The following is a 26,405-nucleotide window of genomic DNA, read 5'->3' as shown; positions in this document are numbered from 1 at the left end:
CAAAAGAAAGTGGTGCTATCAGCACATTAGTAGCAGATCTTTGGTTATCTAGCATATACCACTTACACTTACAACATATGATCTAACCAAAAGACTGGTACTCTGTCCCTTCCAGCAGTGTATAGTCCATAGAGTTACATCATATTTTTTTTCTTCATCTACAGCTTGAAATTTATATGCTTCCTACATTCATATCCTAAACGTCCTCTAGAATAGGTTCTACCTCAGTTATCAAATTGCCCTAATAATCAGACATATCCTGTAATCATTCAAAGCCACTACTGCATCCCTTAATGCAGGTATTATGTGCTTATGCAAATGATGAACATGCAGTCCCACTACTGCATCCCTTAATGCAGGTATTATGTGCTTATGCAAATGCCGAACAAGCAGTCCCACTACTGCATCCCTTAATGCAGGTATTATGTGCTTATGTAAATGATGAACATGCAGTCCCACTACTGCATCCCTTAATGCAGGTATTATGTGCTTATGCAAATGCTGAACATGCAGTCCCACTACTGCATCCCTTAATGCAGGTAATGTGTGCTTATGCAAATGCTGAACAAACAGTTCCACTACTGCATCCCTTAATGCAGGTATTATGTGCTTATGCAAATGATGAACATGCAGTCCCACTACTGCATCCCTTAATGCAGGTATTATGTGCTTATGCAAATGCTGAACAAGCAGTTCCACTACTGCATCCCTTAATGCAGGTATTATGTGCTTATGTAAATGATGAACATGCAGTCCCACTACTGCATCTCTTAATGCAGGTATTATGTGCTTATGCAAATGCTGAACATGCAGTCCCACTACTGCATCCCTTAATGCAAGTACTGAGTGCTTATCAAATGCTGAACAAGGAGCTCCACTACTGCATCCCTTAATGCAGGTGTTGTGTGCTTATGCAAATGCTGAACAAGCAGCTCCACTTCTGCATCCCTTAATGCAAGTACTAAGTGCTTATCAAATGCTGAACAAGCAGCTCCACTACTGCATCCCTTAATGCAGGTAGTGTGTGCTTATGTAAATGCTGAACATGCAGCTCCACTACTGCATCTCTTAATGTGAGTACTAAGTGCTTATCAAATGCTGAACAAGCAGCTCCACTACTGCATCCCTTCATGCAGGTAGTGTGTGCTTATGTAAATACTGAACATGCAGCTCCACTACTGCATCTCTTAATGCAGGTAATCTGTGCTTATGTAAATGCTGAACATGCAGCTCCAGTACTGCATCTCTTAATGCAGGTGTTATGTGCTCATGCAAATGCTGAACAATCAACTCATTCTCCTATATTACTTCATACTTGCTACAAACTGTTTTCATACTTAAATTATTTTGAAATTGATGCCAAATATTTCTTGGCCCATTGCTGTTATCAAAGTCTAGGAAAATGTATTTCTTTTACCATGATTTCTCATATTTAATTTTTTGGCCAGACTAATTCTTCTTATTCTTTCTATTTTCATTCTATATACTGTGAGGATACTTTCAATAATTATGACTACTCCCAAATGTGCACATCCTATTGGCCCACAGTTCCACGATCAGTGTCACTTCTGAATTATTCTGGGTTCTGGTTCATGTTTTAAAGAATCGTGCACCATTGCACCTATCTCCTAACAGTCTCCATGGGATCACTTTCCAGTAATTGTGTATAACTTTTTGTTACTGCTTCCATCAGAAAAAAACACGCAAACAAATGATTTGCTTTGCCCAATTTCTACATTGTCAAATTGCATTACCAATTCAGACACAACTTTCAAAATTGCGCATCTTTTCCTGATTGTCTCTTGCCTTATGCTTCTCAAAACCACCTTGTAGTTTTTTGGTGATATAAGACTTCTAAAACTGCCAGTCTCCTTCTTCACACCACACTGTATCTAGAAATACTAGTAGAGTGTCTCTGAAAGACAGGGGCTCAAAATATATTTATTCAACCAAAGAACAAGCATTGACAAACAATATACTAGCACCAAAACTACATTTGTAAGGCAATATTCTACTAAGTAAAGTCATAAACCTACATTAAAAAATAATAACACATTTTGGAATTACATTACAGTTTTAAGAGCACATGCAAATATTGTGATAAAAAGAATTGTGGTGGGTTAGAGAAATGGTGTGTGTTACATTGTGATAAAATGCTTTCCCAAAATTCAGAACTATATCCTAAGAATGACAGTTTGAGAACTATTATATTTATGCACACTCAGAAGAATTACTTTCTATACTTACTCAACGTTTATAAAATGCAATTGGGATTTTCCTGCTTGGAATCATATTCATAGCACACCAAGCCTCCACTGGATGATTGTCAGTTGGAACAATTCTGTACTTCTGAATTATCTATAAAGAAACAAAAGTTTACTTCTGTCATGTGTCTTCATACACTTTCAGAGTTCGGAAGGCTATAACCATACCTTTCACAGTGAGACATCATATGTACATGTTCTTATTGCTACATAAGATCACCACACTGGAGTTATGAACAATAATGACTTAGCATTAAAACTGGAAAATTAGTGTCAGATATACAATCATTATGTTGATTCTGGAAATAATGCAACCAGAAAGTCTCATGCTAAGAATGCAAAGGATCTTCAGTGTAAATACTTGGAAGTACCTTCCTATGGACCCATGTTAGCACTTATTTTTGAGTATGTGCAGATCAGGAAATTCAATGGTTGACATTGCTCACATTAGTGGTTCTCTGCATTCTCAGACAGTGACCTTCTGCTCGTATTATTTCCAGAATCAACATAATAAATTGCGTATCTGATATTAATCCAAATTGCAGATTACTACCAAAAGTTGCTAGAATATTGTTTCAATAGCCATTTTTCCAACTTTTGAAGTTTATTAAAATAAATAAAATATTATTTAAGTGTGATTTAATTCATTTATCAGTGTATTATGGCTGTCTATTGTTAGTACTAAAATTAGCAAGTGCAGGCACTTTGTGATCATGAGGGCAAAGCATCTTCTGTAATTCTGGGAAAGGAAAAAATAAGGATGATCATGTTTTAGACAGTTTTATTGGTAAAAAGCATATTATAGATTTATATGTTTTTTTTTTCTTTTTCTTCAAATATCTTTTATTTCATGTTTCAAACCAGAGTAATAAAATAACAAGATGTTATTTGAAAGCATAACCAAAATGAATAAAACTGTAATCCAAGAATAATTAAAAATCTAAAACTATGTACAATTATCAATAATTATGAACACATAGCTATATGCATACTTGTGTTGCATGTAAACTCTTTAGGAAAGAGTAAAGACAAAACACAAAGGAAACAAAATATTTAGAAAATAGTCTGATAAAGATTAAGAAATGTACTTTTCAAACACTACAATTTAAAACTTTTGACCAGCACTCTAGAATAAATGCAGCATCATTGCATGTATGTGAAATGCTTTTTGTAGACTTTGATATAATTATTAGCCAACTGCTTGAATACTGACAAAGACATGTTTGCATATTTATCCAATTTTGAGTTATATAAAGCTTGACCAACATGAATAATACTACTAAAATATGACTATCTTTATATGATAATCCAGGTGTCAGGATATGGAGGGTGGTGAATTCCCACAATAGCTTGAGATCCTTATATCATATAATCTTTAGCCTATCATTTAAAATGTTCCAGATTTGACATGAGTATTTACAATGCCACAATATATGTAATAAGTCAGCAATGTAAAAGTCACATGCATAGCAAGTTGGTGAGATGACAGGAAAAAGCTTAGAGAGTCTAGCAGGCAACATATAAGAATTATTAGTGATCATGAATTGTGTGTAAAGTAACTTCTTAAGAGAGATATACCTTAATTTTATTTGAATAGTATATAACATTTCTCTGTCAGAAGTTGTAGGATTAATGTTTAACCAGTAGGATGAATGCATGGAAGAATGACTGCACCTGAAATATGGGATTAAGTTAATACAGATTTGAGAGAGATAATAGAATTCCAAAGTATTTTTAAAAGAAATAATTTCTAAGTCCTCTAATTGGAAATTAGGTATTTTCTGTTGTATCAAATGTTTAACTTGATTAGGTATAGATGCATATATGTTAGATGAATTAAAAGATATTCTTGGTTCCTGTAACAAAGAGGTATAATAGTGTATAATTGTCCCTCACTGTTTTAACTTTAAGTAGCAGAAAAGAGCTTAGATTGATCATTTGATTGCTAATTTTAAAATTAGGATTTAGGTTTATTGGAAGAAAGAATTCAGATGTGCTTTTTTAAGGTTTAGAATGTTTATTAATGTTTAAATATTTTATTCTAGTGGCAATACAATTGTATATTTTCAACTGTTTTAGATTATCCTGCACCAAAAAATTGTAAAGACAGAATGTTACATAAATATTTTGTGTACATTTAAACCATATTTTTATTCAGAGAGGTTACCATGAACATTTTACAATTTAATGTTGACTGTTGCATCTTTCGGCTTTTCCCGGTTAGGGGTCGCCACAGCGGAACTCCGGTCCGCTAATTATCGGCAGTAGATTTTTACGTACTGAGTTGCCAGCTCTGACGCACAACCTTCAATGAAGGTACGCCCATTCACGCATGTCCCCACACAGATGACGCTTTAGCTGCTCGACAGAGGCACAGAAAAATAATGGGTATAGTTCCCCATACTAAAGGGGTGGCCTAAGCCACAAAACGATGGGCTAGGCTTGTAAATGCCCTCGGGCAGATAGCCTAGTATGAACCTATGAACCTATGAACCTATGAGAATCGAACAGGACAACGTCTTACTGTGAGGCGACAACGCTACCGCAGTGAATAAGTTGTATTAATGTGCCAGAATTTATTGTTAAATAATATAAGTTAATGTTTAGTAATCCTAATCTGTCAAAAGATTTTGGTCATATTCATTTATTGCAGGCTACACTTATCGTATTAGGAACACAATTTAATTTAAATAACGTTGAAGTTATGGTTCTGAAGATTTTTTTCTTGCATCATAAGGAAGGATGATGCAAAGAACAACAGCTTTGGTAATATATTCATCCTTACAATAACAGCCTTTGAAAGCAAGTTTTGTTTCTCCCATTTTTTAATGTTCTTATTTATATTTGACCAAGTACTTGCTTTGTTATCAATAAAGTGTACCAATAAGTCTTGGTTAAACTTAACATCTGCATATTTTAAGGTCAAACAAACTCTTAATTCATTATACAATATTAAATCAGATAAATGATAATTGAAATTTAAAGGACATATGCTAGATTCATTGAGGTTTAATTTTAGCGAGAGAATATATTGATTTCCTTGATAATTTTGCTTAAATGTGAGCCAGATAAAGTAAAATAATTAATAATGTCATCTGCAATGGCAGTGAAGGGTAGTGTTATATTGTATAGTTTTAACTGGTAGTAATGTGACTTTTATATTAATGGGAGACATAAAGGTTCTATGAATAAATTAAAAAAGATATGGAGGTTAGGGGAAGTCCTGTCTGGCCGTCTTGGTAATCTGACCTGAGAGTGAGATCATCTTATTAATAAGAAGTTGAGTGAAAGCTTTGTTACATAGAATTTTGATTGAATTTATAAAAGTAGGAGGAATCTAAACTAATGCATAATAGTGAATAAAAAGCTGTTGTTAATACAGTCAAATTCTTTGGACGCATTTAAGATAAGGCTAAATAGATACATGCTTATCTTAACTGTAAAAAGCTGGACTGATATGGATAGATTATAAATGGTAGAATGGGTTTTAGTCTGTTTACTGAAATGGGGATGCAAATGTTTAAGTCAAAATTAAGCAGAGACATTGATCTATTCTGAACTGTTACTCAAGTAAGTTGGTATACATCGTCAAGTGTAATACCTGTACATCTTTTTACATTGGGAAGACAGAAAGGCTATTTAAAATCAGAATATATGAACACCTACACGATATAAAAAATAAAAAGGAAACCAATGCCTTGTATAAGCATAGTACCCAATGTGTGGATTTTAGTGGATTTAAATTTGCCATACTGGACCTTGTGTATATTGAAGTTAGGGGGGGGGACTGGCAAAATGCCTTAAACAAGAAAGAATTATTATGGCAATTAAGACTAGCTGCCAACTCCCCCCCCCCCCCCGGTTAAATGATTATTTAACAATATTACCTATATTGAAAGAAAAGGACAGGTTTAAATGCCTTATATTGGTCTAAATGAGAATACATATAAATATATATATATACATGCATTCAAATATCTATTGTTGTGGTTTTAACCCATATTAATTTTATTGAATATTTCTGTGTAAAATTGTTGAATATAAACATGAAAATGTACTTTTTAAAAACAGTTTATCTTGCACAAGCTTTGAATATTTTGTAATGAATATTTTAGAATATGTCTTGTAATTGGGGGGCGAAAGAGCCAATCATTGTTAAGCCCTTATTATTTAAACACGTTTTTCATGATTACTATGTTCATTCTGATGAAGTTAACTGGCATTGATGAAAGTGCTTAATTTTAAACTTGGAATAAATTATATTTGAGGACTCACAACAATAGTGCTCTTTTTTGTTTCAATTGTTGTTGTTGGGCACTATTGCACCACTTTTTCGGTTTGTTTACTAGGCCAAGATTACCAACTACAACAAAAGCCCATACCACTGAGCTACTAAAGTGAGTAGATATGTCTGCATATAACAAATTTAGTCCAGTTTAAATTTGAAGACTTCAGAAAATGTTTTTGCTTCATTTATGGTGCTAATTGTATGTTTTCTTTGAAAGTAAATAAAAGGATAGCTAGATATTTCACTTGAAATTTTATATTGTTACCAATTAAGTAGTAATGAAATGGTAATAACTTCTGTCTGCAGTAGTTTTATTGGTAGAAGTAAATCTTGAGTAAAAGTTATTTTATTTCCTTGTCAAGTTTTTTTTTTTTTTGTTTTGCTAATCTTATGATTTGTATCAACATCAAGATAATTTAGGAGCTTGGCGCAAATTTGTCTATTGCAATTGTTGATTGCTATAGTTCTCAGAACCTGATTAGCTTATTTTATTATATTTGTGATTGATTGGTCCTCATCTAGTAAGGCATTCAAGTGTATAGATCAATCTGGGTTGCTCAAAGCTTTCTGGAAGAACATAGATATGTATATTTCCTCTTATTCTTGACTCTAAGTCAAGGAGTCTTTCATTTTGCTGTTTAATTTGCTTGCTTGATCTAAAATGTTGATTTTGTTTTCATACCTGACAATTCTGCTCTCTAATGCTTCCAATTTCTTGCATATATCTAATATGTTGTGTTGACAGCTGAGATCTTATCAGATTGCTTTTGAATAACTTTTGAATTACTTGTTGGATAGGTAATAGTGATTCCTTTTAGTCATCTTTGTGAATGACTGTTCAAGTTTAGTCTTTAATTCTCTTGCTTTTTTTCTTCTTTGTTTTATCTTTTCAGTCTTTTACTAGTGTAGTCCTTCTCCAGTGTTATCAGGGTAGTGAGTTTAGACTTTGTGAGTTGTAAATCCATTTGTTACAAGTCATTAACGATGCTAAATCATCATCATCATCTTCTTCTTTCGGCAGTTCCTGTTAGGGGTCACCACAGCAGATCATCTGTTTCCATTTCTTCCTGTCCTCTGCATATTGCTCTGTCACACCAACCACCTACATGTCCTCTTTCACCACATCCATAAACATTATCTTAGGCCTTCCTCTTTTCCTGCTACCTGGTAGCTTCATCCTTAGCATCTTTTTCCCAATATACTCAGCTTCCCCTCCTCAGCAAATGTCCAAAGCAATGTAATCTTGCCTATCTGGCTTTGTCTCCAAACCTTCCAACCTGGGCTGACCCTCTAATATATTTATTCCTAATCCTGTCCACCCTCATCACATCCAGTGCAAACCTGAACATCTTTAACTCTGCCACATCCAGCTCTAACTACTGCTTTTTTATCAATGCCACTGTCTCCAACCCATATAACATAGCTGGTCTCATTACCCTCTTGTAGACACTCCCTTTCACTCTTACTGGTACTCGTCTGTCACAAATCACTCCTGACACTCTTCTTCACCCACTCCATTCTGCCTGTACTCTCTTCTTCACCTCTCTTCTACAATCACCATTATTCTGAACTATTGATCCCAAGTATTTAAACCCATCCTCCTTTGCCACCTCTACTCCTTGCATCCTCACCATTCCTCTATCCTCCCTTTCATTCACACACATATATTCTGTCTTAGTCCTGCTGACCTTCATTCCTCTTCTCTCTAGAGCATATCTCCATCTCTCCAGGGTCTCCTCCACCTGTCCCCTACTCTCACTACAGATCACAATGTCATCTGCAAACATCATAGTCCACGGGGACTCCTGTCTGATCTCGTCTGTCAACCTGTCCATCACCATTGCAAATAAGAAAGGGCACAGAGCTGATCCTTGATGTAATCCCAACTCCACCTTAAATGCATCCATCACTCCCACCGCAGACCTCACCTCTGTCACACTACCCTCATACATATCCTGTACCACTCTTACATACTTCTCTGACACTCCCGACCTTCTCATACAATACCACAACTCCTCTCTAGGCACCCAGTCAAATTAATATTTCAATTCTCCAATGAAGATGAGTAGCTTGTTTTTTGAGTATTGTTTCTGGTATTCAGTGATAGCTTTCCTTCTTCATTTTCACTGTCCGTGTAGGTCTCGGGATCTGATACTCTGATGCATGTGGAACCCAGCAACCATGATCAAGTAGGTAGGATCAAATTTATTTAGCAGAAAGATAAATTGCAATATCTTCAAATGGCAGTAGGTTTGACATTACTTGAGAAACAGACAAATTTTATGATTTATATTATCAAATTATGTTATCTTAACAAGCTGATATGAGGAGAGATGTTAGTGCATTGTCACTCCTCAGCAGCTATTTTATCCTCCGATTCATATGTAGTTACTAAGCATGAGGCCCAACAAACCACTGAGAAGACTAATCCTAGTTTCCCAATTGCTTCAGAGTACTGTCTTGCTAAGTGATTTGCTTCAAATCAGATTATGTATTTTGTAGCAATTAAGTGTTGTCAGTGAACATGAGGTAGTCGATACACTGTGTCAGGGTACCTTGGTAGTAGACTGGCTATAGGTGAGCTGTACTCCCTCTTGGCAAGCACAATGAAATGTATAAAACAAAGCTGAAGAATTCAGGAGCAGGTGCCAAAGCATCCTAAGCAATCACATTACAATATATCAAACATGACAAAAAATGCATAGTCAGGTATAACATACAAAATATAGGCAGGTTTATAAAATAAAAGCAAGAACAGAAACGTAAAAAGATATAAAGGAATATTATCATACAAAACCATTTAAATTACAAATGTTTTCATGTGTTATGAACAAGCAGGCATTGAAGCGCACTATTACATATATTAAAGTGCACTCCTACAAGTGTTCACATGTCATTAAATCACAGTTCTCTTACTTGCTGCCACTTCCTTGAAATAAATGCTCAGACTTCAACTAACTTATTCCCATTAACCCCACACATAGCACACTCAAAACTTTAACTCTACCTTTAAAACTCCAACACATTCCCTCATCCTAATCTCAAAACTCAGTCCCTTTTTCTACAACTTCTAGTTGTTCCCTAACCATAAACACAAACACTCCAACCTAAGCTTGGTCAGCTCCATAATTCTAACCCTAAAATTACTTTTGAATTCTTAAACCTTATCCCAAAGCCTGATATATATATATATATATATATATATATATATATATATATATATATATATATATATATATATATATATATATATATATATATATATATATGTATGTGTGTATATATATATATATATATATATATATATAAAATGATAGATATATATATATATATATATATATATATATATATATATATATATATATATATATATATATATATATATATATATATATATATATATATATATATATATATATATATATATATATATATATATATATATATATATATATATATATATATATATATATATATATACCACAATTTCTCTGATTGTTCCCTAAACCTAAATTTCCCAATCACTCCATATCACAAAAACTCCATCTAACACTATTCACAGCGTTAATTCCTCACTAAGCCTAATCCCAAACCTCACTCCTTAACCATAACTCTAAACAGTCACCCCAAAACTGAAATGCAAAACGCCCTCTCCCTCCCCATAGCTGTCACACATACAGTGCTAAATTTTGCTTTAATGTTCCAGCATCAGCTCCACTACCTCCAATGGATGCTGCTTGAGCTTCTGCTGCAGTGCTTGCAAGCAGCCTAACCTTCAAGTACTCAGCTGTAATACTGTAGCTTGTGAGTAGCCAGAACTCAGAAAGTTAAAACAGACTCACATAAAATACTAGTGAAAAGCAAATACAGTTTGATAGACATAATACAGCATGCTCAGGTAATAATTAAAAAATCCAGTCCAATATGAAAGGGAAATAGCTGACTAAACATGTTAAAATACAGAAATATGTACATATAGATAATACAGTGAGTTAGTTAGGGTAGTCATTTTAGTAAGTTGGTGTTATAAAGGGCTTTCATTACCTTGTGACTGAAGAAAAAGGAGGACTGTTTCACCTGATATAGACCTTGCTATTAGGAGATTATACAAATCAAATAAAAAGAAAACTGCACTCGTGAAATGCCACAAGAGGAATTTAATAACCACAAAGCTTTCGGGTAAACTCCCTTCATCAGTGTGTAAATATCAAGTAAAAGCAGTTATTCATTTAAATTACAAATTCAAATAAAATCACATGACGTAGCCCAATCAGAATACATCAGCTAATGTAATTACATAATTAAAAGCACAATCTCAGTATAAGCATCCCTCAATAGATAATCATTTTAAATACATTTGTGTTTGCTTTATAATGGGTTTGACACTATTCACAGTGTTAATTCCTTGTTTACCATATGCTTGCAAATGGGTAATCAAAACATATTCTGTCACTCTGAGCTTATTATTTACATCACCACCCATCATACTTTTGTAAACTATATCTATTATTCTAAATTTAAAAATATGTTGCAATCCATAGTCATTAACATTCTTGGCTAAAGCATAATTGTTAGTATTTCTTCATGTATAAGACTGATGCTCAATCATCTTCTCTTTCAATTTCCTAGTGCACTTCCCCAAATAAAATCCTGTGCATTTTGTACATGTAGCTAGGTACACAGTATTAACATTATTACAAGTAGCAGAGCATCTGAAGACATACTCTTTATTTGTCACTGGATATACAGAGTCATTACTAACTACTATAAATTTGCAACAAGAACAGTTATAGCATGGGTACATACCAAACTTACTGCTTATTTCTTCTTTATTACTATAATCCATATCCTTATAACAAAGTCTCTTCTTCAAATTACAGCAATTTGTATAAGCAAATCTCGGTTTATTTTCAATAAATTTCACAAGTTGGGGCATAGCCTCTAATATCCCCCAATTATTTGATATAAATGCTTTAACATCATCCGTTCTCATATTATAAAACATAACATAATGTAAATTATTCTGTCTATCCCTCTGAGCTGAAACCTCTCCTTGATTACTGGCTCAGGTAAAAAAGGGCTTTCCTGCACACTCTCTCTCTCATTCATCACTTCTTTTGCAAGCTCATTAAGGGACTCAGAATTATAGCCTCTATCTTTGAATTCTTGCAACATATTTTCCATTTGTTCATTACATTTACATTCATCGGTGTTAAATCTACTAACCCTCAATAGCTGGCTTTTAACAATACCTTTAAATGTATGGCCAGCAGCCATACTACTTTTATGTAGGTGCCTGTTTGTGTGAACCTCTTTCCTAAAGATGCTTGTGTGGATACCATTTTCTTACTTCTCAATCTTCACATCCAAGAAGCAGATCTCATCACTCACAAAATTAAGCTTAAACTTCAGAAAGCTAATAGTAGTGTCCAAAAAACTGACAAACTCAATTAACTCTTGTCGAGCTCCCTCCCAAATGAGGAAGACATCACTCACAAAATTCTTAACAAAAGAAACTTTAGAGGCAAAAGCAGGTGGAAAGCTATCAATATATTGATCTTCCCATTGACTAAGATTAATATTGGCATATGTGTTGACAATAGGACATACCCATCACCATCCCAGATATTTGATGATAAACTTGGCCATCAAAAATAACATTATTAGAACAATTTCAAGTGACGCACATAGAGTCTCAATCTCTCTTCCAGTTAGTCTGCTACTGTCATTCAAAAAATCATGCACCACATCCACACTGTAATTATTTGGAATTATCATGGACAGAGAATTAATATCTAAAGTTACAAAAAAGAACTCAGTAATATGTTTAGTATCATGCATTCATATAGTTTAGTCAAAAAATCTCCTGTATCATGACTTTAGCTTTTTACGCTGTCAAGATAATTGTCCAAAATAGATTGAAGATAAACAAAAATAGGCTGCAAAATACTTTCTTTCAAGCTGATTGTAAAACAAGGAATTTGGTTTATCTGGCTAACTGCAAGGCATGTAATGGTATTTATATAGGAAAAACCAACAGGCTTTTGAAAGAATGTATTTTACAGCATATGAGCGACATTAGGAATGGGAAGAATTCTAACGCCTTGTATAAACATATTTTTAATAACCCAGGCATTATTTTACTTTCATGATGTTGGAAATAGTTGAAGAAAATTTGAAAGGTGGGGATATTGTGAACCATGCTGAAGTGGCATAAATAAAATGGATTGCCACATTACAGGCTGATAAAAATTCCAGTTTAAATGGGGTTGTATCTTTAAATCCTGGTTTAAAAGCTTGCAGGCTGTCATATCAGAATTAATTAATTTGACTATCTTATTGGTTGGCAGTTTCTTTAAATTAGGTTGATTTCTTTGATGAAGTAGATCTAAAGAAGCACTTATGGTGTGAAAGTGCTGATTTATTCTTTTATGCCTCTGCTGTATGTATTTGTTTATTTATTTATTTATTGGATTAAAGTATATGTTTTTAGCCATGGTGGACACCTTGAGGTCTTTTCCATTGGTTTTATTTGTGCAAGATCGACCCTTGGCTGCTTGTGAAATATTTTTGACTATTTTGTCAAGTTTTTTAGATGGTACTACTAGCTTTTTGATGTTTAAGCTTAATTTTGTGAGTGATGAGATCTGCTTCTTGGATGTGAAGATTGAGAAGTAAGAAAATGGTATCTACACAAACATCTTTAGGAAAGAGATTCACACAAATAGGTACCTACATAAAAGTAGTATGGCTGCTGGCCATACATTTAAAGGTATTGTTAAAAGCCAGCTATTGAGGGTTAGTAGATTTAACACAGATGAATGTAAATGTAATGAACAAATGGAAAATATGTTGCAAGAATTCAAAGATAGAGGCTATAATTCTGAGACCCTTAATGAGCTTGCAAAAGAAGTGATGAAAGAGAGAGAGGGTGCAGGAAAGCCCTTTTTTACCTCAGCTACTAATCAAGGAGAGATTTCAGCTCAGATGGGTAGATAAAATAATTTACATTATATTATGACTTATAATAAGAGAAAAGATTATGTTAAAAATTATATCAAATAATTGAGGGATATTGAAGGCTATGCCTGTACTTAAGAAATTTATTAAAAATAAACTCAGTTTCACTTATAAAAATTGCAGCAATTTGAAGAAGAGATTTTGTTATAAGGATATGGATTACAGTAATAAAGTAGAGCTAAGAAGTAAGTTTGTATGTCCCATGCTATAACTGTTCTTATTGTAAATTTATATTAGTTAGTAATGAGTTTGTACATCCAGTCACAAATAAAGAGTATGTATTCAGGTGCTCTGCTACTTGTAATAATGTTGATACTGTATACCTAGCTACATGTTCAAAATGCCCAGGATTTTATTTGGGGAAGTGCACTAGGAAATTGAAAGAGTGGGTTACTCAGCATCAGACTGACATAGGAAAAAATACTAACAATAACATTTTAGCCAAGCATGTGGCTGACTATGGATTAGAACATATTTTTAAATTTAGAGTAATAGATATAGTTTACAAAAGTATGACGGGTGGTAACGTAAATAATAAGCTCAAAGTGATTGGATATGGTTGGATTATCCATTTGCAAGCAGATTGTTAACCAGGAATTAATGCTGTGCATAGCATTAAACCCATTTTAAAACAAAAACAAATGTATTTAAAAAATGATTATTTATTGAGGTAATGTTTATATTGGAATTGTGCTTTTAATTATTTAATTTGATTAATTGTTGTATTCTAATTAGGCTATGTCATGTGATTTTATTTGAATTTGTAATTTAAATGAATAACTGTTTCTACTTGATATTGTTATACTAATGAAAGGTGTTAACCTGAAAGTTTTGTGGTTATTAAATTACTTTTGTAGCATTTCAAGAGTCCATTTTTTTATTTGGTTTGTCTTTTATTTTATTGAAGACTCTGTTCACCATTATCTTGGATCCAATTTTGTTGGTTAATAAGGAGATTATAACAAGACTTATGTGGATGGCTACACAGTGTGAAATTTACAGCACAGTATGTAAAGCAGCTAGTTAAATCCCACATGAAAAATGGGTTTGACTGTAGATGCCTCTCCAATTTGTTCAGGGCTATCAGTCAGACTTCCCACACAGAATTAAGACTATTTGTAAAAAAACAGCATATTTTCTGGTATTATGGAGTTAGATCTGGTGAAATAGGTTCATAGGTAAGTATTATGCTAGCTGCACTTGAGGGTTAATTTAAGCCCGGGCAATTTCCCTTCTAAAGGTGAGAATCAAATCCTGTCCTTTGTGTCTGTGATGTAAACACCGTAACCATTATAACAACCCCAAAAAAGGCTTACAGGTATATGACGTAGTAAAAATAAATGTAGGATGATAAGTGGATCATTTGGCATTGTGGATTTGCACTTATTCAATAAACTATCCTGTTATTAGTGAATCAAACAACTCACCAATTGACAGATTTTGGCTCTCCTCTTAAGTACAAAGTCATTGTAACAGTAACATATCAAAAGCATATTTAGTATTGATGCTCTAAGTAAGTTAGCAACAAACAAAGTGATTATTTAATGCTGGCAAACAATGAAATATAACTTCTGATATATCCAACAAAATACATTGTATTATAAATATTTGGCATAAATATTATTACCATCTATTTATATTAAGTAATACATTTTGAAAGACTTCATCAGTAAGGGTAAATATGTTAAATAACTGTGTGCTGTAATCTTTTACTGAGGTTTTATATATGATACATCCTACTTTACTATGATTGAATTGCTTGTCATCTATCTTTCATGTAAATATTTATTGCCTATACAATAAGTAGACATTTATATTGTATTAGAATTCTGTCTAATCTACAGTAGTATTATATATGTTCAAAATAATATAAATATTGCTTATTCCTATTACAGATATTCTCCATATGATAATTCAATTGATGGAGCTCAGATGTTCGAGATTGTCAAGGTATGAGTGATAATCTGATGGATTTAGGTTTATCCATCAGATTAGGAATAATTTTCATTCCATGGCTAGTGCGGATCTTAGTCTTGTTAACATTTATTAATTGTAATTTGTTATTTCACAAAAACATTTTTATTATGCCTGATCAAAATATTACTTTATTGGTAAACACTCAAAGTATAAAACTGATAATTTTCTTTAAAAGTTCAAACATATACTTTATATTTATCAGCGAAAAATGTTTAATAGTAGCAATAAAACAAAAATAGTCTAAATAACCTAAGATGGGTTTAACTTTATTATTATAATACCAATGGCTTAAACAATCCTAGCAAGAGATCAAATCTACTGAAATATTTAAAACTGAACAAAACACAAATTGTCTTCCTTCAAGAAACTCATTTCATAACAAATGACAATTACAAATGGAATCTTAAGGAATATATGATATTGGCACAGTCCACTGATAAGACAAAAACAAAAGGGGTAACAATTTTATGGAAAACAAATGTGATTAACCCAGAAATCATTTATAAGTATGATGATAAAGAAGGCCTTATTGTATTAGTAATAGTTAAATATAATAACAGAATATGGACCCTAGCCAATCTATATTGGTTCCCAGGCATTGGATTAGGAACTGTTAAAAAACACTAGGATTTCATTTCCAATAATTATAAAGGCAACTTAATGCTATGGTGGTGGTACTGCGGTAGCGTTGTCATCTCACAATAAGACGTTGTCCTGTTTGATTCTCAGCTAAAGCGTCTTCTGTGTGGAGACATGCGTGAATGGGTGTATCTTCGTTGAAGGTTGTGCATCATGGCTGGCAACTCGGCACGTAAAAATCTACTGCCAATCATTAGCAGACCGGAGTTCCGCTGTGGCGACCCATAACCGGGAAAAGCCAAAAGATGCAACAATAAAGGCAACTTAGTATTAGGAGGAGATTGTAATGGTATATTTGATATTTCTGAAACTACAAATAAAAGACTGGTGTGTACATCTGCTGTATCAAAAGCTTTAGACAAGTGGGTAGAATCATTTAATCTTGTAGATGCTTTCAAATTTAAAGAAGATAAATCTTTGTTGTTTTCCCATCAAGATCACAGATTTGGTACCCAAACTAGAATAGATAAAATATTTGCTGCCACGACTTACACTCTAAAATCATTATTTTCTCAATCACTACCTGCTCCTTTTTACACCACAATTCAGTGATACTAAAACTTCAAAATAGGTACAAACCATTAATCTTTTACTCCGGAATTCCAGCATATATAACTAAAATTAAAGAGTTTAAACCCTGGTTATTATCTGAATTACAGTTCTTTTTAGCTATTAATTACACCACAGAGATAAATAAAATAATATGGGACTCATTAAAAGCTTACATATATGGTAAAACCCTAACTTGGTATAAAACAAAATCAGAGAATGGGATTACGAATTATTAGATCTACAAGACAAACTTTTGTCAGTAAAAGATGAAAAAATCAAAATAATTTGGAGATGGAAAAGTAGAAGTATTAAACAATAAATACAATGAAATTCTAACAAATAAAACTAGTTTAGCTTTCGAAAAACTAAAAATTAATACCTTGACCACTTCTCCCAAATATCTACATAATTTATCCACAAGAATAAAAATACATTCAATAGCTAATAACATTAAAAGTATCTTCCATGAAGGGCCAATTGATAACAGCACCTTTTCAGAGCTCTTCAAAATCAGATGTTTAGATTAACAACTTCCTCTAAGCCTGTCTCAATTTTTGGTGGACTATCATTAAAATGTTCCTGTCAAATCTACTGGAGACTTTTTTCATCACAGAAATGAGCACATCTAAACAATCTCACTCCGACACAGCCTTGAGAAAGGAAATGCAGCTGATGACATCCGCCTGCATGAACACTCTTCAAAAATGGATGGTTTCCAACTAAACTTAGAAAACCTAAAGGAGAACTGTTTCAATCAAACAGAAGTTTTTAAGAAATCACTGCAGCAGCACCAAACTAAAATCTCTGATATTGAAACTGCATTATCTGACATCAATGGCAGATTAAAGGAACAGGAACTCCAAACTGACTTTCTTTTAAAAAAAAATACGTGGCTACAAAATAAACTGGATGACCTGAAAAATAAGGAAAGAAGGTGTAATGACAGAATTTTTGGATTTCCTGAGAAAACTGAAGGAGATGACATAGTTTCATTCCTGAGCAAATGGATCCCTGAAATTATAGACCTACGGGAAGGACTTTTGTATTGTATAGAAAGGACTCACAGAAAGCCATTGGGAAACCAGTCACAACATCAGCATCATCACCTTCTAGATCTACTGTGGTAAAATTTCTTTCATATATTGACAAATAACTTGTCCTTAAAACTGCATGGAAGAAAGCACCATTAAAGTTTAAACATAGCCAAATAAGACTTGATAATGACCACTCTATGACAGTTTTGGATATGAGAAAGAAATGCTGGCCCCTTGTCAAACTACTCAAAAAAATATAAAATCACAAGTTATCTATCCAGCTCAGGTTAAAGTACACCTCTGTAATGAAGTGAGAGCCTTTAATAATTTGGATGAACTATCTGCCTTTATTAAAAACAATGACATTATCTCTGTTCCTGAGAATATGGATAGGAATTCACAAAGCTTAAAAAAGATTATCAGAAAAGAATAACTGGACTGAGATGAATAAGAAGAAACAGAAAACTGACACCACACCTCCAAATAGTATAAAATCTGTCAAACCATCTACTGCCAAATAATGCATATGTTATGCATGCAATATTTATTTTCTCATTTTAATTTTTACACAGTTTATAATTAATGAATGTTTCAGCAACTTCCACTGCTAAAATATATATATATACATAATATATTCTAAACTACTTCACTAAATCAACCATTCAGAGTATAACAAGTAAATGACTTGTCTCTTATTTACAGTGTTACTTTAAATCCTTGTTAGCACTGGGTTTACACACTAATCTCCACTAGATGTCAGAAACTGTCTGCTTTCAGTGTAAATAACTAACACTTAAAATGTGTTGCTTCATTATACAGTATTTTTATACTTAAATATTGTGCCTGTTTAGTTTTAGGCTTAAAACTTTATTAATAGTTCCTTTTTCTTTAAAATATGCTTTTTGTAACTAGTAATAGTGTTTTACATTCATGGCCATTTTTTTCATTTGCAAATAACATCGGATAATCGCAACTACCTTTTTAGAGCTTTTTAAAAGATTTACTCAAAAGGTTTTTACTTCAAATTGCTCATTAGAATGTTTTTTTCAACAAGAGTGAAGCTTTACTCATCTTGAATGCAGCCCCCAGGCCATTTTAACCTCAAATTATCATCCCTGTAATGTGCTGAGTATTAAAACAGTCCTTTACACAATCACACAGGAAGTTAAGGGGAAATCTTTACTGTTGCAATTCCCTTCACTCATTTTAGTATGTTGTACTTGTTAGCAGATTCTACAGAGGTTTAACAATATTACAGATGTTCACTTAAAAAATGGGGGAGCTGAATCTTTGGACTACTAGCACTCTACATATTCTAACATTGCAGCAAACTATTACAGATTTGATTTTACAGAAATGTAAGTAGTGATAATATTCATGTTATTGCAGCACATTTATATCTGCACAGACAGTTAACTATGGTATGCCTCTAGTGGTTGAGAGGATTAATACTATTGTTCAGAAAGTCAGCAATGTTTTTTAGACTATATTAATCATGAAAGAGTAATATATTTACTAGCTAGTCTTTGAAGGTTATCTCAATTTTTCACGTTTATACATCTTTTGTTCTTTAAATCATAATTATACTTTTAATTTATTGATAACTGCAGCTGCTACACACTTTTCTATCTGAATTGTGTTAAAAGTGTAACTGCAGTAATTTAGAACATCTTGCCTTGATGAATACTGTTATAGCTTTATAACTGTAGGGATTTGTAGCGTAAATAGAGAAAACACATCTACAGCTAGGAGCACTTAATACTTTATGTACTGTCACAGTCTTAGATGCAAGATTTTTATATTTATTAGCTTTTATTAATCTTATTGAAATTAGATGTACTGTAATGATAGACTGCTGAAACCGGCAGTGTTTCCAGAGTCTGATAGTCTTAACATTATTTACATCATACTTTAATATTATATTCCAGCTAATAGCTCTGTTTGACATGCCTCATAGGACAGTGATTAATTAATAGTCTATTAGAAGCATATAATAACAGAGGTTAATGAATATTTACTTTCATTTGAAGTAATTGCTTTCACTTCTGAGGAAATTTTAACCTGATGTGCACTGTCTTTATCTCTAGTATATTTCTATGATCTCTGTTCATTAATATTAGTTAAAGCAGCCTTTGTTATTATTTTATTAGTAGCAGGGCTTCACTTTCTATTTATTCACCTTTTAGCTATATTCTGAAGATAAATAATTATAGCTTATATAAAATTATGTTTTTTACATGTCAATTACTGGACAACCAAGCGGAGAGTAATGTTGGATTTCCTTATTTACTTACCATTCAAAACTTTTTAACATTATATTGTTAACACCAGCTCTTGTACCCTAAGCATACTGGAATCATTCTACTGGAAACTAATAGAAATGAGAAACATCTTTCATAAAAACTTAATCTGTCATAATTATCTTGTACTGCTTAACTTTAATGCTATAGTGTCACACCTTACTTACTCTTGCTGTAACATATACATAGTTTTCTACTAATCATTTATAAATGATACCCACACTACATATATATATTTCAGTTATCTAAAAGAAGAAATTTATACCTGACTTAATTTTAATAAAACTGTTATTTTTAACTAAATAGTTGATGAAACAACTTGAGATTGTGTATTTTTTTCTTTTTAGAGTCTAATTCTAAAATCAGATCTTTTAGAATATTTTATATACACAGCTGTCTCATTTATAAGACATACTTAGAGCTTCTTGGCATGGTTAGGAACTTTTTGAGAGTGGTCTAATGGAACTTTGTCTTTCCACTAGACGAGGAATTTTTCGAATACCATGCTTGTGAATAGTAATTTCAACTTTAATGATCAATTTGTTAGATACATTAATTATCAATTTTTTTTTCTTTATAGGCCTGATGTTATATTATATATTTCCAAAATTTCAAACTGCAGTTTTTCATCACACTGGTATCAACTGATAATCAAAGTTCATTTTTATATCCAGGAGAAAGGGTTTTTGGATCATAATAACAGTAGTCACATGCATTTCACTCTACTCTTTCTTACTTGAATATCAATGACACTATCTTTAATGTCTTTAAACATTAATGGGCTAAATAATCCAAAGAAGAGTTCAAACTTACTACAACATCTGAATATTAATAAAGCCCAGGTAGTTTTCCTGCAAGAAACACATTTTAAGGTTTCTAAAAAAATAAATCTGAACCCCCAGTAACTATATCACTCTTGCTCATGCCCCATATAAGACTAAAAAAAAGAGGGGTAATGATCTTATTGATGAATAGTGTCATTCTCCCCCAAATTCTATGTAAATATAAATATCCATAAGGACTTTTTATCATACTCACCCTAAAATTTAATAACAGAATCTGGACCCTATTCAATATTTACTGCATCCATGGAATGGGAGTAAAAACTGTTAGGAACCATCTGTATCACATTACAAATGTATATAAAGGTAACCTCAGTATAGGTGGTGACTTTAACTGTATACTAGACCAGACTGACACTATTAATAAGCACCCATTGAGGCTCACACATATTGTAAGACTTTTTTAAAAAATGGGTTGAGACTCTTAATTTACTTGACACATTTACTATTAAAGATTCTACCTCTTTGAAATTTTCTCATACTGACTATCGATTTAAAACTCAGACTAGAATAGACAAAATTTTAGTCTCTAATGATGTAAGACTAAATATATCATCCTTTGCAATTCTCCCATGCCCCATCCCAGATCATGACACTCTCTCCCTAGAATTTTGTGTTAACTATAGAAGACTTATTCCCATAAACAGAATCCCAGCCTATGTAACACAAATTAAAGAATTTAAGTCCTGGTTCACATCAGAGGTATATTTTTTTTCTGGAGACCAATCTCACCCCAGAATCCAACACGATCATGGTATGGGATGCATTAAAAGCCTATATTTATTGTAAAATAAGAACATGGTTCAAAAACAAACAAAAAATGTGACTTGGATTTGCAAAATATTCAAGCTCAGCTCTTAAACATTAAATCTGATCCCTCACAACTTACCCCTGATAAGATGAAAAAAAATCGAGGAGCTTAATAAGCAATATTCGGATATCCTATCCCATGAAACTAATTTGACATTGGAAAGACTAAAATTAAACTCCATTGAATCATCCCCTAAACACATGCATAGTCTGTCAATGACAGCCAAGATACATTCTAATTCAAATAATATAACTAAACTACTGCACAGAGGTTCTAATAGAACTGTTTCTGACTAAGGAGATATGTTAGATGCCTTCAAGTTTCATTATTCCAAACACTTTGGTTCCAATCATTTAATTAATGAATATATACATTTAGATATTCCTTCACTTAATCAGTTAAGGCCATCAGAGAATCCTGATACAGCTCATGAAGCACAAATCTCACTAGAGGAAATTAAACAAAAATCAAAAAAATTAAGCCCAATAAAGCCCCTGGGATGGATGGTATAATCATTGAAATATATAAATTGTTCCCCTCATCTGTGCTATCCTTTTTTCATAAAACTTTAGTAGATGTTCAGTTATATGGCACTAAACCACCTTCATGGAGATCCTCTTTGATCTTACCTGTTATAAAAGCCAAGAAAGACCCACAGTTTTGTAGTTCTTACAGATCCATATCATTATTAAATAATGATTATAAAATCCTTATATCTATCTTTGTAGATAGATTAAAGGTCCCACTAACACGAATAATAAATGATGATCAATCAGGCTTCATACATGAAAGACACCCTTATGATAACATCAAAAGGATTTTAACACTTATTGAATATTTGAGCAAGGGAAATGAAGAAGCACTAGTGATTACTTTAGACATAGAAAAGGCATTCAATTTTGTTAACTGGGAATATATGTTTGAAGTGTTACGTCATTTTCACTTTCCGTCTTCTTTCATTTCTCTAATAAAAAATATATGCCAAAACAATGTAGCTTATGTTAAATTAGGCCCCTTCACTTCTGAATCTATTCAAATAACCAAAGGAACTAGGCAGGGATTTCCCTTATCCCCTAGTTTATTTGGATTAGCCATTGAAATATTTGCTGACCTTATTCGTGACAATCCAAAGATCATTGGTATAAATATTTACAATCAGTATAATTCCAAGATAATGCTTTATGCAGATGATATCTTGCTCATGTTAACTAATTCACAATCAGTTCTATTACAGTTAGATTCTGTGTGAACCATTTTTAGAAAATCTTGGGTTTACATTTCAATAGATCTAAATGAATATATGCTCTTAAATAAGAAGGAAATGTACAATCGGATAATCATTACATTATTGGTGCAATCTCAGATTCTCTTGATTATCTAGGAAAAACACTATGTAAATCCACAAGAAGCACAATTGAATATAATTATAAAATATTATAAATTTAATAAATAAGCATAAAAATAACTGGAACAAAATTTTCATCACCTTTGAAAACAGGTTACAATTAATAAAAAAGATACATTTACCAAAAATACTTTACATAGCTCTAGTTCTTAACTTTTCTTATAAATATCAATACATTAAAGATATAAACAGATTACTAATGAAATTTCTCTGGTTCCCCAAAAGAAACAGAATAACATTTCTACATCACATTAGATCTTGGGAGCAAGGAGGAATCAAATTCTCAGATATTGAAACATATATTAATGCATCCATATTTAAGATTATTTTAAAATGGATTAATCCAAATTAATACTCTATTTGGAAACTATTACATCTAACTTTACTAATTCATGAAAATGCCCTGTTAGCCAAACTTCCATTGAATAATTCTTCTAATATGTTCTGGTACTTCTTATGTCATATTACCCAACACAATATTGTCAAACTCACAAAATTAAATTCATTAAATCACTATTTTAATTTCTTCAGAAAATGTGTTAACTCCAATCCTGATATTAAGACCTTGTTTGAACTGTTAAGCCCCTTTAAAATTGCAATGAATTTTCCTGACAAAATGCATCTCAGTGTTCTAGATAGTTGGGAATGCAAGAACCTTATATGTTGGCATAAATACATAAATGGCACTTAAAGTTTTAGACTCTCAGTTTCTTATAAAAGAGCATGATTTACTTCCTCAAAAGTGGTCAATTCTATAGAGTATGTTAACTAATTCTCAAAACTGATGCACAATACTTAAAAAATTCATCTTATCAAGAAACACCAAAGATGATAACACTCATGTGAAATTTTACATAATAGCTTCAATACAAATAACATTATTTCAAAATTATATAACATGTTAATTGTTTATAAGACTAATATAAATCAAAGTTACTGGAACTTAATATTCAAAGGCTGTTCTTTTAATTTCTCACATGATGAAAAACTAAAAATTCTGTTATCCATCAAGCATACTTCATGGTCTCATTACTGGAGTATTTTTGCTTGGCAATATCTCCATAGGGCATTTCTAACACCAGATAAAATAGTTAAAATCAATAACAGCTCCAGTGCATACTGCTGGAGATGTACATAATATACCAATGCAGATTGGGCACACATTTTTATGATTGTCCTAAATTAAAGGGCTATTTAAACAGCATAGGAGATTTTCTCAAAGCATGATTCACTGAATCCTTCTTGTTGTCTAAATCATTAGTTCTTTTCAATGTGAATGAAGGTTACTTTTTGAATAAGAATAATTCATATTTACTACGGTCAGCACTTGCTGTCACCAGAAAATGCATTGCCAAAAGATGGAAAACTAGCTGCCCACCCACTGTTGAGGATTTCTTGTCTTCAGTGAAAGACATATATAAACACATATCAATCAATTAAATCTAGATGAAAAATGTACTAATATACAAAAATACCAGAAACATTAAAACTAGATCTGCAAGCACCCATATCCTACAAAGAAATTACAGACACAACAAAAGAGGGAAAAATAATAAAGCTCCAGGTATAGATGGCATAATTATGGAAATATATAAACTTACTATCCCTCTTCCATAAAACTCTATTAGAAATTTAGTCACAAGCTTTAATACCACCCTCTTGGAGATATTCCTTAATCACACCAATCTTAAAGGAAAACAAATCCCCAAACCTCTGTACCTCATATAGACCTATATCATTATTAAATATTGACTATAAGATATGTATGACAATATTAACTAACAGAATGAAAATACCACTATCCAAAACAATAAATAATGATCAAACTGGATTTATATATATATATATATATATATATATATATATATATATATATATCATAGACACACACATGACAATATTAAAAGGATAATTTCTCTTATAGATTATGTTAATATGGAAAATAAAGAAGCACCCATAATTGACTTAGATATAGAGAACGCCTTTGATTTCCTAAATTGGGGCTATTTATTCAAAATTCTGGTGTTATATGAATTTCCTCCTTCCTTTATTAATCTACTAAATAATATATATAAAAGTAATTTAGCGTATGTTAAGCTAGGTCCTTTCACCTCTGAATCTATGCATATAACAAAGGGTATTAAACAAGGATGTCCCATGTCACCGATTCTGTTTGCTATGGGTATTTAAATATTGGCAGTTTCAATACGTAACAATACAAAAATCAAAGGAGTAGATGTTTATGAACAATACAATTCTAAAGTAATGCTCTTTGCTGATGACATATTATTAACATTATCCAATACAAAAGAGACATTAGAAGAATTAAATATTTTAACTGACCCATTTTACAGGATGTCAGGACTCCATTTCAATAAATCAAAATCAAAACTTTTATTTTTAAATAAAAAAAAAAGAATTGCAGACAAAGGAGAATCACATTATAGGGAAACAAGAATCTACCTTAAAATATCTAGGAATTGAGTTATGCAAGGATAATAATGAATTAGTCTCAACAAACTACAATAATATTATCAATACAATTAAAATCTCTGTGGAAAAATGGAACAAAATATTATTAATATTTGAAGATAGACTACAGTTAATAAAAATGGTTTTACTACCCAAAATTCTATATATAGCTTTGACAATACAACTGTTACCAGAAAGGAATATACTCAAAGAAATAAATTCATGCCTAATAAAATCTGTATGGTTTCCCAAAAGAAACAGAATAGCTTTAATACATCATATCAGACCATGGAAACAGGGAGGTTTAAACTTTCCTAATATAGAAACATATATAAAAACATCAATATCGAAAACAATCTCAGATTGGATAAGTCCAAATTATTCGCCAAATCGGAAAGAATTACTATCTGAAATATCAATAAATTAATTTGATTTACAAAAAAATGTCAAATAACAGATAAAAACAATTTCCCAGTGACACATATTATGTATTAGTATGCAATATGACATAACTAAGCCCACTAAAACTCTTATGATTAATTGTTAAATTGACTCATTTAGGAAAATTATTAATGCAAATATAGATTTAAAAATCTGGTTTGATCTTTTAACACCATTCATAGTTGCAAAGAGCTATCCACATAAAATATAGAGAGAAATAATGAATTCCTGGGAATCAAAAGGATTTGTTTGTTGGTTTCAATGTATCAATGAACTAAAAGTTCTGGATATGCAAACAATAGAAACAACATACAAAATTCCACAACAAGATTGGCTAACTATGCAAAGCATTCTGAAGTA

The 26,405-nt window shown here is 32.1% G+C and overlaps 1 protein-coding gene across 1 annotated transcript in view; it reads right to left on the bottom strand.

The window, feature by feature from the left end:
- Positions 1–26,405, bottom strand: part of LOC122797723 (1,25-dihydroxyvitamin D(3) 24-hydroxylase, mitochondrial-like) — a 199,638-nt gene that overhangs the window by 29,443 nt on the left and 143,790 nt on the right. The gene's annotated exons all lie outside the window — the stretch shown is intronic.

Source organism: Protopterus annectens, chromosome 3.part1 (assembly GCF_019279795.1).
Source record: "Protopterus annectens isolate FY-2018-M chromosome 3.part1, PAN1.0, whole genome shotgun sequence".
Taxonomy (NCBI): Eukaryota; Metazoa; Chordata; order Ceratodontiformes; family Protopteridae; genus Protopterus; species Protopterus annectens.
This window is presented reverse-complemented; position numbering and strand designations above follow the sequence as displayed.